Genomic DNA, 7,359 nt, shown 5'->3' with positions numbered 1-7,359 from the left:
ATGGAGTATATTACAAAACATAGAATGGAGTATGTGTGTATTTTCTTTTGAAATGGCAGTACATAATTTTTTCACTTATGAAAAAAATCATATAACTTTTCTTTGAACCAAAATATTGAGTAGTATATTCATTCGAAAAAATAGTATATCCAAAAAGTGACACGGAATATATCTAGAAAAAATGTGGTATTGCTATAAAATGAATATGGTGCCATTTTTTGAAAGTATGGAGCATATAGTACATGCTGAAAGGAGGAGTATATAGAATGGAGTAAATTTTTTAGGACATATGGAGTATATAGTGTGTTATATATTTTCAAAATAGTATGGAGTATTTCCCTTTAGATGAAGTACAGAGTATATAGCATGAAAAACTAATGTATAATATAAATAATGATGTACTCTCTCCGATCCAAAATAAGTGTCGTGATTTCAGTTCAAATTTATACAAAAATCACGGCACTTATTTTGATTACATCCTAAATGCCGTATATACGCCACCGAGCGGTCTCCGGCGAGGACGAAGTAAATTTAATGCATGCTTTACGTGCCAACTTGAAGTAGTATGTAGTATATAAAAAAGGATAGTGGTATGAATTAGTATATACACAAAAGTAGTATGTAGTATATAGACGTCCCTACAAAAATTATGTAGTATATACACACAATTAGTATGTAAAAGAATTAGCATGGATCGTGTGTATCACAGTCATGGTTACAAGTAGTTCGTTGATAAATTCATGAACTCCAGTCTGTGATTGATGCTCAAATGTTGCCTAGATGGATGTGGATGAGAGACCCAAAAATACATTGTTCTTTACTAGGAAATTAACGGTATATTTCTGTGAAGTACAAACGAATATCATGCATGCTACAACCGCCTTTATTAGATCTTGGAGTATCGTGTTCCTGAGCATGGGTCCGGTATGCGGACGTCGTCATCGTCGACGGTGATCGACAATGTTGCATGGTTTGGCTGGTTGTCATCGGCGACGGTAGTCGGCAACGTCGCATGATTTGGCTCGTCGTCATCATCGATGGCGGTGAGTGATGTCGCATGTTCAAGTACACCAATAGTTGCCGTCTCCATCACGCGTACAGTCACCCACAGGTCACCGGCAAACATCGATTAACCTTGTGCATGTCACGTCGCCTCAACGCATTACTTCCTGCGGTGCTCATAGCCTGTTGATCCACATGAAGCAATAGAGATGAGAGTTGAAAGATCAAGGGACGAATCATGTAAGCATGCACCTGATGTTCAAATTTCATGTATATATGCCTATGGATGCACACAAACCTGCAGTCGGCTAACCACATCGCCGCAAGCATTGAGGACGGATGGTGCCGCCTGTCACGACGCCGGCAATCAGTTTTGGAGGCCCTTGGTCAAGATCGCATCAAATCTATGGATATGACACATGCGAAATTCCTGATCTGATCGAGGAAACAAGAGGGAGAAAGTTGACTAGCCATAATCGAGAAAAGAACGATAGATATCCCCAGAATATAGGAGCGGTAGTTCTCCATTGCGGGTCGGGTTCATATTTTAAACCCGCTAATTACAACGCATTAGAAAAGTCATTAAGGCTGCACGCATCGTGGAATAATGTACGGTGGATGAGGTAGAGGTAACTACCAATAATAAAGCAAATTGGGTTCTTTTGTCCGTCATGGCATTTTTCAAAAAAGTCCCTCTATTCCAAAGAATTCAACCCGCAGTCCTGTGTTAAGTTAAAGTGAATCTTTTTTTTATATTTTACACAAAAGTCCCTGTATTTTGTTGAAATCAACCCGCAATCTGGATTTAAGTCACACACGAACCGTTATTTTATATTTTTCGAACCCCCCTATGTTTTAGGTAATTCATCCGCGGATCATATTAAGTCAAACAATGTTTTTTTTAATCATCCATATCTTTTAAACCGTAACTTCGATTTGAACATGTTATATATGAAATTTGATTAGAAAAATATGTAGAATATGAATATGAGATTATTTTCACCTGTTAAGTATTTTTAAATATTATTTTGGAATATATTTAAGTCAAATAAATGATTTTCTAAATTATCCGTATCTTTTAAACTGTAACTTCGATTTTAACATATTATATATGAAATTTTATTAGAAAAATATGTGGAATCTAAGTATGATGTTAATTTTACATGTTAAATATTTTTAAAATATCGTTTTGTGAGCAAAATTATAATTTATAGCGTAAGATCTGTTTTCCTTTCGTACCGGCGGCGACCCGGATTGTAAATAAACACCCCACTATAACAATATAGGGAAAAAACGTCGATAACTACACATGCATACCTCTGAAAAATGTCACAGAGGAAAACAACAGATTTCTCATCGCGAGAGTGAGAGAGAGAGAGGGGGGGAGAGGGAGGAGAGGGAGGAGAGAGGGAGAGAGAGAGAGACTTAGGATTAAACATATTCAAACACGTTTTTTTGTTTTGTGTGAACACCGAGATCATCACCGACGAGGTTGAGAAGGAGGATAAGCGGCAACACAAATATGATGCCTCGCAAAAATAAAGGAGATGAACCTATTGTGGTCTTGGGTGATGGTTGTTGGGTTAAGAGTGTGTGTTATGTTTTCTCTCCCGTTGCAACGCACGGGCTCTTTTGCTAGTATATATATATAATAATAATAATAATAATAATAATCTTTACCTACTAATAAACCAGCGATGGCTTCTGGTCGTACGTCGCTGGCCTTTTTGCAAAAAAGTCCTCCCGTTTATGAGAAAATAACCCGCAGTCCTGTCTTAAAGGGATAACGTTTCGTTCCTCCACCACTTATCCATTGCTTTTGCCTCCACTTTACCGCCGGTCACGCCCCGCCGCTTGCCGCCGGCATTGACGCCGCAGAAACCAAGGCAGGGGGATGCGTTGTGGCGGGCGTCCATGCTGCCCGAGCCCAGGAACGGGGCGAGGCATCGCGGCGGGGTTGTAGAGCGCGGCTGCCGTTGTAGGCGTCGGGCGCGGCGGACCGAGGCGCTACGGCGGGGCGGCTTCGGCCTGGAGTGCGAGCGCTACCACAACGGTGAACCGGGGGAGAGGCTCCGGCAGTGGAGCCAGGCATGGCTTGGCGTCGCCAAAAGCAACGAGGTCGTCGCCGCCGGCCTCCGCGCCACGAGCCGGTGGGCGAGCCCGGCATGCCGGCGCTGGACGCGTGCGCGCTCTGCGCCAAGCGGCTGCGCGCGACAGCGACGTCTTCATGTACAGAGGGGACACACCCTTCTGTAGCAAGGAGTGCCGGCACGAGCAGTTGCAGCTCGACGTTGTCTCCGCCAGGCAGGCAGCCCGGAGGCTGCAGAGGTTCTCGGCCGGAGCAGAGTCCGGGCGTGCACACCATGGGGTGTCCGTCTCGAGCTAACCGGCGAAAGCGCCATGGTACATACGGTGCGTGACGAAGAAATGTTACTCCGCTTGTGCCAAAGAGATTTGCGTGCACGAAGCCGCTGATGTGCAGTGATAATTGATCGAGCAGAGCCAGAACGAGGAGACTTGCCTTGCTTGAAGAAGGAAGACGTGGCTCACCGGAGCTGCTCACGGCAGGCCGGCGCTGCATGTGTCGCCTGTCAAGTGATTTGGGCATAAACACAACAGAAAAGGGGCTGGATTGGATTGGATTTGGGCATAGGTGACGTTGCATAGGCGCCGCCACATCCACGGCCACCGGCAGACGAGCAGCACCACCAGAAGACTGCCTCTGCCACAGGCGCCACAGCTAGCCCCCGCGCGTGCTGGCCGGCCGCCAGATCTGGCTAGCAATCAAGCCACTGCACACCGGCCCCATTGCCCACAGCCACCCACCGGGAGGGGATCCACCACCACGGCACAGGACTCCGCCCCGGCCCCCGTGCGCCGTCGAGCAGGCGGCCACCGCCCCAGCCGTTGCAGCAAACACGCCGGCGCTGCCAGCCAGGAAGTGGCTGGCCAGTAGCCACCGCGGCTGAGGAATGAGGATAGGAGAGCAGCGCTTGGGTGGTGTTAGGTGGATGGAGAAGAGAAGGGCGGGCTGCTTGGGTGGTGAGGTAGCAGGAAGAAGACGGAGGCGGAGCGGCGCCTGAGTGGATGAGAGAAACGGCGATGTGTGGATAGTGGACTATGGAAGGGGCACTCAGTGACGATGAGTGGGGATTTTGGGTGCCTCGTGCCTTTTTTTAATCAAAAATGTATCGGAAGCTGCTGGAAGCTGCTGGATGCAAGTACTAGGCATTCCTGCTGAGATTGATATAGTACTCTCTCCGGTTTTATTTAGTCCACATATTAACTTTGGTCAAAGTCAAGATTTGTAAGTTTTGACTAAGTTTATAAACAAAAATATTAATATATACAATAAAAAATCAATACCACTAGATTCATTATTGAATGTACTTTCACATCATATAGATTTGTTATGACAAATTTTTATTTTATAAACTTGATCAAACTTTGCAAAGTTTGACTTCAATCAAACCTAATATGCAAACTAAATAAAAACAGAGAAAGTATTAACCACACCAAGATGAGTAGTAAGTACTGTGGTATTCCTGCTGATTGAAGTTTGGGATAGTCTGCTAAATTGAATTGTTCAGAGCTATTCGTGGGTGTATATCAATCAAAGGATCGGTGTTGTTCAGATAGATTCTGGTTTAGTCCATTGCTGCAGGATTAAAAAAAATTGTACAATTCGTTTTTAGTTCATATTTTGCTCATTTTTCGTTAAAAAACAAATTCCGAATTTCAAAATTTTGAAATTCATAATTCATAATTAAAAAATGTACAATCTCAGTCCTTTTCGTCCGAGATTTTCCAAAAAAAATCAAAAATCCAAAATTCACCGATTCATTCAAGGACAGTAAATTTTTCAAAACAAAACACAAAACCTTGGCTCGATGCTTGCGTGCTAGCACCTATTACAATTTCTTTAGAGAAAGTGCGGCAATGGTGACCTGTTTCGTCCCACACGCGGGGAGGGAGGAGCTCTTGCCTTTACAACATTATTAATAAAACTAAAAAGGAGACAAACAACATTCATAGCTGGATAAGGATTAGGCAATGTTGTACTAATATATAATATATGTACACAGGTTAGGACACACACAGAAAACTCAAAAAATATGTTTCATATCTGACTTATAAACTATACTTTTCATTACACCTTTTTACACCTTTTGTGGTATATAAATTATTGAAACGTCACTAATTTAATTTATTGGGTTAGAGCATGTGCTATTTTTTTCTTCTCCCGTTGCAACGCACGGGCACTTTTCCTAGTATATATATATATACTAGTAAAATGCCCGTGCGTTGCCACGGGAAACAACAATGAAACATTGGTTTTGAAAATTCTTGCTCATCTATTATTGCGAAAAAATGAGTCTTTTCTTGTAAAGCCAACATTTGAGGTCAGCAAGACTTCATTAGGATTTTCACTTCCGAACTGGCCCTAATTTTTACCAGTAGAAGCTTTGGTGTTAACTTCATCCAAAAATATAATATACGATTGGATATGAGCTTATTTTCACCGGTAATTGTTATGAAGCTACGCCACTCGCTGAAGCTGGTCTTTGGCAATCGATGGGCGGTCTTCGTCGCTCTGGTGACTCTTCAGGCTGAAGTGCAACCTTCTGAAGCGATGGGTCTGTCTGCGCGCCTCTTTCTTCTTCCTAGGGCTATGCCAACAAGGAGGTAGTGTTTCTTCTATTTGGGGCTATGTATGGCCTCGAGCCATACTGCCAAAGCAACCTCGTTGCCTCAAGTGGCTCGTCCCCGACGGCAGCAAGATGCAACCTACACTGACGCAGGGACCTGATCATGTTTTGTCTCTCAGTTTGAGGTCCTTTTTTGTAAAAGTCCATGGATTTGTTATGTATTTTCTTGTTTCTTTAGGGCCTAGATGTCATATGTGTTGTATCATGTTATTACGATGGTAATAAAGCTTCGGGATCCCTCCCTGTTAAAATAAACTTTGACAATAACGCCTGTAAATAAATAATGTTTTTCACTTGTATACTCTGCATGTACTCTTACGTCAAGCTCCCACATAGATATAAAATTACAGACATGTGATATTCAATCACCAATTCTATTATTTGTCTAATGAAAATTTTTATTCTATTTTTCTTCTGGCTCTACGGACAATAGGAAGGTCACGGCAACCATATTGTTATACTCCGTATAACGTATCATCCTTACTACATGAAAAATGTGGTACATTACCTCTACATCTACAATCCATATGACAAACAATAGTGGCCCGTAGCTCGTACAAGTGCAGTGTCCATGTTAGAAGGTTTAGCACACTTTCCTGCTCCATCCATGCTACAGTTGAGTACTGCAATATGAGTGGCAAAGTACAACCCTACAACTGTATTTCAAATAGGCATAAGAGAGAGAATATATTGCATTACTTCTGACCCTCCAGGAGTGTCTCTTCCTTGATGGTTCCAATAAATTGATATCCATGTTTGACTACTTCTATAAGAAATATAATGTTCCAATAAATTGGTATCCAGGTTTGACTACTCCTATAAGAAACTTACTTCATGTAGTGTGTAGACACTTGAAGAAACATGTGTTATCTCATTCCAAGAAATACTGGAAGACTAATAGACATAGCCCTAGGCTAGTTGAAGTGGTTTCTGAAAAAGAAAATCATGATATTACAAATTGAAGCTGTTCACAAGAGAAATATCAGTTTAATTTGACACAGAGTTACAATACTGGGGAAACTGGGATTTACAAAGTAACTTCAAACTAAATAATATAGCAAAATCAGGTTATAAGGATTGACTTATTTCTGTTCTGAAAAATCTACGCGTCATGTAAAATGCTAAATAAGTGCAGAATTTGTACAGTTAGAAATAGCAGACTTGCGACACACTAATCAGATTATCATGATGGAGCTCAGACTTGTAAGGCATTATAGATGGCAACACTGTCCATGTGAGTGACACAACTTAATGTACCTTTGTTCAAACTTATAGTTTTGCAGGACATTATAAATGGCTTTAAAATCCAATTATGCTCTACCCTGCAAGCAGCCCACACTTGTGTTTGAACACAAATACCTCCTGGATGAACCAAGTCGCAGGATACACAAGCATCCAGATTATGGACGGATAATATAAAACATCTAGCTTGACAATGCACTTGTTCTTGGAGTAACCTGCAACAAAAACAACCATTCCTTTCCATCTACTATTAAATTTGAGACAGCGGTTTGCTCTGCTTCAGGTACTGCTATAGTGTAAGGATCGAGATTCTCTATGGTTCTTCCTTGTCTACAAATAGAAAAGAATAAGAAAAAAGTCCTGATCAATGCTATTGACAAAATTATGTGAAGTCCTTCTATCTCAG

This window comes from Triticum dicoccoides, chromosome 6B (genome assembly GCF_002162155.2).
Source record: "Triticum dicoccoides isolate Atlit2015 ecotype Zavitan chromosome 6B, WEW_v2.0, whole genome shotgun sequence".
NCBI lineage: Eukaryota > Viridiplantae > Streptophyta > Magnoliopsida > Poales > Poaceae > Triticum > Triticum dicoccoides.
The sequence above is the reverse complement of the archived record's forward strand: the minus strand, read 5'-3'. Positions refer to the sequence as shown.